The following is a 10,935-nucleotide window of genomic DNA, read 5'->3' on the forward strand; positions in this document are numbered from 1 at the left end:
AAAACCTGAGAACAAAGGAATACATCCTGGGTTGGAAATGTAGAAAAGAAGGGAATACTGGAGAAACGGGGTCTTTTTGAGCGGAGCTTACGGGTGAAGCAGACTAGATCCCCAGCTGGCTGAATGATTTTTGTACTTATTCTTTCTTGTTAATAAATACCATTTTTACTTTGAAAACTTGACTTCGTCTCCTCAAAAAAGGACACGACACTCCCCAACACTGGTTATACAAGCCGGGAAACTTGCGTTTGCATTCTGTCAAAGCAAAACGCAGCTTTCACATAGATCCGTAAACACCACAGGCAGCTCTCACACACAATCTGTCAAAGCAAAACGCAGCTCTCACCTAGATTCGACTACACCACAGGAAGCTCTCACATGCGTTCCGTCAACGCAACACACTGCTCTCACGCACGATCCGACAATGCCACATGCAACTCTCAAACACAATCTGTCGATGCCACATGCAGCTCTCACATGCGATCCGACAACGCCACATGTAGCTCTCGCACACAATCTGTCAACGCCACATGCAGTGCTCACACGCAATCCGTAAATGCCACATGCAGCTCTCACACACAATCTGTCAACGCCACATGCCGCTCTCTCACACAATCCGTCAACGCAACATGCAGTGCTCACACGCAATCCGTAAATGCCACATGCAGCTCTCACACACAATCTGTCAACGCCACATGCCGCTCTCTCACACAATCCGTCAACGCAACATGCAGCGCTCACGCAATCCGTAAACGCCACATGCAGCTCTCACACGTGATCCGTCATGCCCCATGCAGCTCTCACACATAATCAGAAAATTCCACAGGCAGCTCTCACACGCGATCAGTCAACGCAGCTCTCAGCTAGATCCGTCAACGCAAAACGCAGCTCTCACCTAGATCAGTAAATGCCACATGCAGCTCTCACGCGCGATCCGACAATGCCACATGCAACTCTCAAACACAATCTGTCGATGACACATGCAGCTGTCACATGCGATCCGACAACGCCACATGCAACTCTCACACACAATCTGTTGACGCCACATGCAGCTCTCTCACACGATCCGTCAACGCTACATGCAGCTCTCACACACAATCCGTCAACGCCACATGCAGCTCTCACATGCAATCCATCAATGTCACATGCAGCTCACACGAAATCAGAAAAAACAACAGGCAGCTCTCACACATGATCCGTTAACACTGCTCTCACCTAGATCCATCAAAAACACAGCTCTCACCTTGGCCCGTCAACACAAATAGCAGCTCTCACCTAGATCCGTCAACCTAAAACGCAGCTCTCACCTAGATCCGTAAACGCCACAGGCAGCTCTCACACGCGGTCCGTCAATGCCACAGGCATCTCTTACGCGCGATCTATAAATGGTATAGGCAGCTCTCACGCGCGATCCGACAACGCCACATGCAACTCTCACGCACGATCTGTCGACGCCACATGCAGCTCTCTCACACCATCCATAAACGCCGCATGCAGCTCTCACATGCAATCTGTAAACACCACAGGCAGCTCTCACACACGATCCGTCAACACTGCTCTCACCTAGATCCATCAACGCAAAACACAGCTCTCACCTAGGCCCGTCAACACAAATAGCAGCTCTCGCCTAGATCCGTCAATGCAAAACGCAGCTCTCACCTAGATCCGTATACGCCACATGCAGCTCTCACATGCAATCCCTCAATGTCACATGCAGTTCTCACAGACGATCCGTCAACACTGCTCTCACCTAGATCCATCAATGCAAAATACAGCTCTCACCTAGATCCGTCAATGCAAAACGCAGGTCTCACCTAGATCCGTAAACGCCACATGCAGCTCTCACTCGTGATCCGTCAACGCCACATGCAGCTCTCACATGCGATCTGTAAACGCCACAGGCATCTCTCACATGCTATCCGTCAACACCACATACAGCTCTCACATGCAATCCATCAATGTCACATGCAGCTCTCACACACGGTCCATAAACACCACAGGCATCTCTCAGGCGCGATCTGTAAATGGCACAGGCAGCTCTCACATGCGATCTGACAACGCCACATGCAACTCTCACACACAATCTGTCGACGCCACGTGCAGCTCTCTCACACGATCCTTCAACGCCACATGCAGCTCTCACACGCGATCCGTCAACGCCACGTGCAGCTCTCACACGCGATCTGTCAACGCCATACGCAGCTCTCACATGCGATCCGTCAAAGCCACATGCAGCTCTCACACACAGTCTGTCAACACTGCTCTCACCTAGATCCATCAACGCAAAACACAGCTCTCACCTAGGCCCGTCAACACAAATAGCAGCTCTCACCTAGATCCTTCAATGCAAAACACAGCTCTCACCTAGATCCAAAAACGGCACATGCAGCTCTCACACGCGATCCGTCAACGCCACATGCAGCTCTCACATGCGATCTGTAAATGCCACAGGCAGCTCTCACACGCTATCCGTCAACACCACATGCAGCTCTCACATGCAATCCATCAATGTCACATGCAGCTCTCACACACTGTCCGTAAACACCACAGGAATCTCTCACGCGAGATCTGTAAATGGCACAGGCAGCTCTCACGCGCGATCTGTAAATGGCACAGGCAGCTCTCACCTAGGCCCGTCAACGCAAAATGCAGCTCTCACCTAGATCCATAAACAACACATGCAGCTCTCACCAGCAATCTGTCAACGCCACATGCAGCTCTCACACGAGATCCATAATTGCCAAAATGCAGCTCTCCCCTAGATCCGTCAACACAAAATGCCACTCTCACCTAAATCCTTAAAAACCACATGCAGCTCTCACACGCGGTCTGTAAACACCACAGGCAGCTCTCACGCGCGATCTGTAAATGGCACAGGCAGCTCTCAAGCGCGATCTGTCAATAAAAAAGCGGCTCTTACATGCGATCTGTCAATACAAAATGCAGCTCTCACCTAGATCTGTAAACGCCACTTGCAGCTTTCACGCGCGATCTATAAATGCCACAGGAAGCTCTCACCTAGATCCGTCAACGCCACAGGCAGCTCACACACACCATCTGTCAACGCCACAGGCAGCTCTCACCTAGTTAGGGCTGGGACGACGCATCGACGTAATCGATGACGTCGACGCAAAAAATACGTCGACGCAAAATATGCGTGTCGATTCATCAGACCAAAACAAAGATGGCGGCGCCGGAGAGTAGAAGCAAAACGAGTGGCTCCTCAGACTACCAGAAGTGCAAGGCGGCACGCACTCGTTCATCTAAAGTGTGGGAATTCTTTAATTTAAAAGGAAAAAATTATGTGATATGTCGTCTTTGCAAAATGGAGATGGCTTTCCATTCTAGCACCACAGCAATGCACCAGCACTAGGGCTGGGATGACGTCGACTCAAAAAATACGTCGACGCAAAATATGCGCGTGTCGAATTGTCAGACCCAAAACAAAGATGGCGGTGCCGGCGCCAACACGAGTGGCTCCTCAGACTATCAGAAGTGCAAGGCGGCATGCACTCGTTCCTCTAAAGTATGGGAATTATTTAATTTAAAAGGAAAAAATTCCGTGATATGTCATCTTTGCAAAATGGAGATGGCCTTCCATTCTAGCGCCACCCGGGAGCAGCCGCAGATGACAGAGCACCGTAAGTTTTTTTTCAACTCCCCACTTTGCACTCGATGTTGGAGTAAGCTATAATACGTTGTCGACACCTAAAGTTTTCGCTTATAGCTATTAATAATGCGCTTATAGCAATGAATGTCGTGAAAAATACATAGAGGACACTGACAACGCGCTGACAGACAGGACCAAGCAGGTAACATTTAATAAAGTCTCAACTTTCAAATTTGGTCATTCAAAGAAAATTAAACCATAAATAAGCCTACTATTTTGTGGCTCTTTAATGTGTCGTGACAGATTGCCTCAGTTAAAGCTGCTCGTGAACCAATCATCTTTTCCTTGGTTAATTTATAGCATCAAATAGGCTAAACATGAATGTAGCCTACATCAGAAGGACTGTTGTTTTAACCGCGGAAAGACGTCAGTACAGTAGCCTACAATCCATTATTCAAATTCAAATCCACCGACGTTAATCTTCTCTCTCCTGACTACTTTGTCGTTGTCACAAGTCGATTAATCGAATCGAAATCGAATCGGACTGAAAAAATGAATCCTTAGATTAATCGATGTATCGAAAAAATAATCGCTAGATTAATCGTTTAAAAAATAATCGTTTATCCCAGCCCTACACCTAGTCCATCAACGCAAAACGCAGCTCTCACCTAGATCTGTCAACGCAAAACGCAGCTCTCACCTAGATCTGTCAACGCAAAACGCAGCTCTCACCTAGATCCATCAATGCAAAATGCAGCTCTCACCTAGATCCGGCAACGCAAAACGCAGCAATCACCTAGATCCATCAATGCAAAACGCAGCTCTCACCTAGGCCCGTCAACACAAATAGCAGCTCTCACCTAGATCCGTCAATGCAAAACGCAGCTCTCACCTAGATCCCTCAATGCAAAACGCAGCACTCACCTAGATCTGTCAACGCAAAACGCAGCTCTCACCTAGATCCATCAATGCAAAATGCAGCTCTCACCTAGATCCGGCAACGCAAAACGCAGCAATCACCTAGATCCATCAATGCAAAACGCAGCTCTCACCTAGGCCCGTCAACACAAATAGCAGCTCTCACCTAGATCCGTCAATGCAAAACGCAGCTCTCACCTAGATCCCTCAATGCAAAACGCAGCACTCACCTAGATCCGTCAACGCAAAACGCAGCACTCACCTAGATCCGTCAACGCAAAACGCAGCACTCACCTAGATCCGTCAACGCAAAACGCAGCACTCACCTAGATCCGTCAACGCAAAACGCAGCACTCACCTAGATCCGTCAACGCAAAACGCAGCTCTCACCTAGATCCATCAACGCAAAACGCAGCTCTCACCTAGATCCATCAACGCAAAACGCAGCTCTCACCTAGATCCATCAACGCAAAATGCAGCTCTCACCTAGATCCATCAACGTAAAACGCAGCTCTCACCTAGATCCATCAACGCAAAACGCAGCTCTCACCTAGATCCATCAACGTAAAACACAGCTCTCACCTAGATCCATCAACGCAAAACGCAGCTCTCACCTAGATCCATCAACGCAAAACACAGCTCTCACCTAGATCCGTCAACACAAAACGCAGCTCTCACCTAGATCCATCAACGCAAAACACAGCTCTCACCTAGATCCGCCAACGCAAAACGCAGCTCTCCCCTAGATCTGTAAATGCCACAGGCAGCTCTCACCTAGATCCGTCAACACAAAACGCAGCACTCACCTAATTCCATTAAAGACACATTGTGTTTGAGTGGTGGTGGTGGTGTAGTGGTCTAAAGCACATAACTGATAATCTGTTAATCAGAAGGTTGCTGGTTCGATCCCCACAGCCACCACCATTGTGTCCTTGAGCAAGGCACTTATCTCCAGGTTGCTGCGGGGGGATTGTCCCTGTAATAAGGGCTCTGTAAGTCGCTTTGGATAAAAGTATCTGCCAAATGCATAAATGTAAATGTTTGGAGATTTGAGTTTACACAAAGCCTGGAGAACAGTGTATAACAACATTTTGTTAATAACAAAATAAAAAGTTTCCATCTATAATAAACCAGTAAATCGTGCGCTAAAGCATTTTAAAATGTATTTTGATTGCTCTTCCTCCTTATTTTTTCACATTCATTTTGGATTGATATAACTAGGCTTAAAGAGCGCAAATAACAAAGATGGAGCGATGAGAGCTGCCTGTGATGGTGAGAGGTTAAGTAGCCGAATTCAGTCTTGTGACAGTGGCAGGTCAAGTGAGAGCTGCCTGTGGTGGTGGAAAGGTTTTACCCCTACGACAAATTAGGGCATAGTAGGAAATAGTTTACAGTACATGGAAGGAAGCAACCTGCACATAGCCTGCAAAAAACGCATTACTGCCACAAGGGGGCGCTTCCATTCGCATTATCTCCTTGGAATAACGCTATACCGTTTAACTGCTTTCCACTATCCAAGTACTGAAATCTTATTTCGGTTCGCTTAACATTTTGATTTTTACATCACAAATATAATGTCTTTAGGGTTATAAGTGAGCCTGTAAATAATTGTTTTAAATGAAAAAGAAAGTTACGACAGGCAATAGTCCACAAACTATAGTGAATAAATTTGAATAAATCCTGAGGAAAGTTACTAAAGCTGTACCGAAACAACACTGTTAGACCCCATAATTAAATAAATAACTAATGTGTGGTCGCCGAGCAGCTCAGATATTCACATAAACCCACCAACATTTAGAAAGGAAGCAGAATACTCACGCTATTGAGATTCACTCTCGATGTCAGTAGTCCCGCAGAGGGCTGGGTGTTCAACAAGTTCATGAATGACCAAAGAGAGATCCTCTTAAAGATGCCCGTGTTAATCTTAATGTGATGAGTTAGGAGGAAAATGGAATCCCCCCCCACTTCCAACCGAACTAAAAGGGCTGACTAAACACAGCGACTACAAAGACGTTTTGCTGCACGTCAGTCTTTTCTTAAGTCGCGTGCCAAATCTCTCAAGCGCGAGACGTTACCAAAGCGGGAATTTCTGAGGTAAACTTCAAATGAAAAACAACTGATTATTATCCAAAGAGCGTTTTCAGCACCAACGAAAGGAGCATCACTCCAACCTCAGAGTATGTCCCAGACAGTATAAAGTCATAAATCCTGCAATATCTCCCTTTTCATAGTCCTTTCTTTTGCGAGTGACATGACAAATCACCTCCGAACAAAAAACCGTCCTCACAAAACTTTAAATAGTCAAGTGTTCCTCCTGACGGCTTTTTTTTTTTTTTTTTTCAAACGCCCTATATCCAAAAAAAACAAAAAACAAAACAAGACTCCCTTCTTGATGCGGGAATAAAGAAGGGGGGAAAACAGCTCTTTTGCAGTATTTTCACAATTGCTTCGACGTTTCAGTCAGTCAGTCGAGCGAGACATGAATCACACCAATTAGCCGTCGCGCTTTGTGAATATGCTCACGCGATCATTACTCACGCACATTCCCTTACGCGCTTATACCGCGAGTGTTCGGCGGGAAATGATGGCTGGTGAAGATTACGCGCTTGGACACTCCACAGGAGTCCACACACACTCTAGGCTTTTACACATTCACTCAACCCTCACTGTTTTCTGCTCATCCTCTCCCCCTATCTCTTTTACAGTAGTTTAAAACTCAGATGGGACTTATACACAAAAGGGACAACAATAGCCTACGTTCCCCATTTTTGGCAGTTTAACAAAGGTGCGAGGAAGCTGGGTAACAGATTTTTGTTTCGATAACGATATCTAAAATACTAAATAGGCTATGCCATCCGCTGGGTCCTAAAGGTAGCATTTAACTTATTGAATATACAAAGATTACGTCAAATAAAGAGTTTCTTTCTTTGGTGTCTAGAAACAGTATTGGATATCATTAGGTATTTTATCTACTGCACAATACATGCTATAATGAAAACTTACATTATCTGAAAGAATCTAATCTAATATTATATTTAAATCTAAATATGGAGCAGCCATTTCATGTAAAAAAATAAAAACAGATAGTTGCTTAATGTGAAATTAATTTACTTATGAATGATGTTCACCCAATAAAAAGCAATACAACTCTAGTCACACGAATGGAGCTGAAAGACCGAGGAATAGTGAGTAAAGATAAATAATTTGTCTTATCTCACACTAAATAAATAATAATTAAAAAAAACTCTGCTTGGATAAACATGACATATGGCTCCATTTCCAAAAACGCCAAGAAATGGCTGTGAAAGGTTGTGAATTGTGTCTATAAATGAGGCTGGTGTAGTAATAAGGTTAAAAGAAAGCCACAGTATGCCAAGTAAAAAGAAAGTCCATTAAGAGGTTACAAAATAATGACTTCATTATTTGAAATGATAAGGCTCTGCCATCATTGTTTATGTATTTATATTGAATAGCTTATAACGCAATGATTCATTGTTATATACCCTGTCATCCTGTTCAGGTTGATGTTCCATTCTGTGAACTGGTGTAAAACAGCAAAGGTTATTTTCTTTGTTGCAAGCAACAGCTTTATTTCTGCCAATAAAAGTTCATGGTACCCTATAAGCATACAATTAGCTAATTTAATTTTTAAACGTAGACTTAGGCTATACAATATCCAATAGATGTCTTATTAATGGTCAATAAATTCCATGTTGCAACTCAATAGGTATGGTACTAATGAAGTAACAGCTGGTGATATTTATTCACCTCATAAAAAGAGAAACAGTTCAAGCTCTGCTCATTTATGTAGTTGCTAGTTCAAATTAATTTTAATGAACAACCAATAATCTTGATTATTGCCAAAGCCGTGACATCCTGCGCACATGACTGTGTTCTCTCGTTCAACCTACTGGTAATATCTAAAGAGAAAAATTTTAATTTTACATTCTACAAAGAGTTTCACACCAGCCAGGTCCAATGGTATAGCCAGAACGTTTCTCTAAAGGTCCGCAAGTGAAAAGAGAGTCACAAGTGCGCAAAAGGCGGATTGAAGAATTTACGCACTGCAGGCAATGGAGATTATAGCTAGATAACCAGATCAGTAAAACATTAAGGACTCTTATTACATAAGCGTATTAAGTAAATGATATGCAAATTATGCCTAAAGAAAGCCGACAATTCATAATTAATTCAAATTGCTCTTGTATACCCATCAAAATGACCAAACGCGCATAAAAAGTTTGGGCTAGACGTACTCATGAGTACACATGCATGCATTCAAATAAAAAGTACTCACTGATCTCACCTTCACTCAAAGGCTCACTCCAAAGCTTCAGCTCCAACAGCGCGATGTAATTTCATGTTGCACGCCGAAATCTGATGGGTTTGTATCGGGACATCTTGGAGACGCGCAGGTGCGGTGCGGAGCTGAGCTCAGAGGCGACCACTCCTGCCCTCGGCTCCGGGAGAATGGTGGTTTAATCTAAGGCACAAATGGCACTTCGGCAAACAAATGCGACGGCGGGAAAACACGTTTCCAGCTTAGTGTTACGTTTTGTTGAAGCCTAATTTATTTTGGATGGATGTGACAGGTAAAAGGATTTTGGAAGGTGGGATTATTGTATTCTGTGTGGCGAACGGTTATGGGTGCAACTTGACTAGAAAAGTTGTATAGCATATAGTTACAATATCAAAACTATCAAAATGTATATACAAGTTGCTATAACCACATAATGTTCATTGGTTTTACTTAGAATTTAGGCTACTTTTATTGCATTATGTCAATGCTATCGTAAGATCATTTCGCAACAACTAATGATCTATGCTAATATGCTTCTTTCTCTACAGTTTAAGTTATGTAATACACAAACCTTTAATATAAAGTGGTGTGATGACCCGTGTAACGCGGAAGTGTTTGATATGATTAGTTCCATGATCACTCAAAAGAACCCAAAAGACAGTGAGACTTGAATTCATTTGAGTGCATTGAGACGTAAAAACTAAAAATGTCTGAATGCACATCGTTGAGGATTGTAGACCATTGCTCATAGCGAGACTTTCTACTCCAGTAGCCTCATTAAAAGTGGATAATTTCATATTAAACTCTACTTTCAGAGATGCAAGAACTCTCTCTCTCCCTATCTGTTGTCTGTCCTCTAAAGTTGTCCTGAAAGCTGAAAACTATAGAGTACAACACCGCAGACTAAAAAGGACGTGGATGGTGAATTCAAAACAGCAGTGCTTCCTTGCATGAGTGAAATTTCAGCACATGGGCAATATTTTCTGGCTCTGATTCACATCTGCAACTAAATTAGTGACAAAGAAGGAAAAAACATTTCTGTCATGGTCCATTTAACCTACAAGTGACTAGTCATCAGTTCAGTGGTTGATATGAAAACTGCATAACACTTTAATGTACATCAAGAGAAATTAAATACATATTCAATGTTTAAAACAAGTTAAACTCAGTTGACAGGATTTCTGGCATAATGTAATTTTCCACAGTTTATTTTTCTTTAAAAATAGCAAAAATCTGGGTTACAGTGAGGCACCTATGGACGTGAATGGGGCAAATCCATGCATTACAGTTTCACTGTTTTAAAAGTTTAACCACAAGATGTAAACAATGTGCATGTTAATAACGTTTTAGTGTTATAAAATTGGGTACTAACCTTTTCTGTTTAAAATTATAACTTAAGTTAATCTACCTATAAGAGTAGTCTGCCGCAAAAACAACAAAATAAACAACCTTACACCATAAATAAAACAATCTTTAACAGAATTAATTAAGAATTAATATATGCTTTTATAAAATTATAAGCTTCATATTTCTGTATTTAAACCCTCTAAAAATGTGCCCCATTCAGTTCCATTGTAAGTGCCTCGTTGTAATCAACAAGTTGGAATGTATTTTTGTGGTAATCAACATTATGCCAAAAATGCTGTTGATTGAGCTTGACTTGTATTGAATCCTATATTCGTTTAAAGGCCACTGCTTTGAATTCTGAATGGGGTATGGAATAAACAGCCTTTGGGGTGAAAAAAAATCAGTTCAGCTCACCATCACTCTGCAAGTCAACAACTGACAAGTCTTTTTCAGCTGTACATTACGACAAATATTGGACCTTTGTGAGCAAAATACATTATTTTAAATTATAGGCCATCTATACATGCAAATACATATTGCATTGCATATCAGTTGTTGTAGGCCTCATAAATATACACACTTTCAAAAAATCAATAGATATCCTTTATACAGTTGAAGTCAGAAGTGTACATACACTTAGCTTGAAGTCATTAAAACTAATTTTTTAAAGACTACACAGATATAATATTAGCAAACTATAGTTTTGACTAAGTCGTTTAGGACATCTACTTTGAGCATGATATGAGTAATTTTTCCAACA

The 10,935-nt window shown here is 42.7% G+C and overlaps 1 protein-coding gene across 3 annotated transcripts in view; it reads right to left on the reverse strand.

Annotated features, from left to right (window-relative positions):
• ntng1a (netrin g1a) overlaps positions 1-8,972 on the reverse strand; it is a 174,967-nt gene extending 165,995 nt beyond the window's left edge. For 2 of the 3 annotated variants that reach the window (XM_052114048.1, XM_052114046.1), the window contains exon 1: positions 6,347-6,636. The gene's annotated coding sequence lies outside the window, so the exon portion shown is untranslated. Of the gene's footprint in view, positions 1-6,346; positions 6,637-8,834 lie in introns of those variants that run through there. The other variant, XM_052114047.1, reaches the window with a different exon arrangement.
• Between the last annotated feature and the right edge of the window lie 1,963 nt (positions 8,973-10,935).

The sequence above is a fragment of the Xyrauchen texanus genome, chromosome 41 (genome assembly GCF_025860055.1).
Source record: "Xyrauchen texanus isolate HMW12.3.18 chromosome 41, RBS_HiC_50CHRs, whole genome shotgun sequence".
NCBI lineage: Eukaryota > Metazoa > Chordata > Actinopteri > Cypriniformes > Catostomidae > Xyrauchen > Xyrauchen texanus.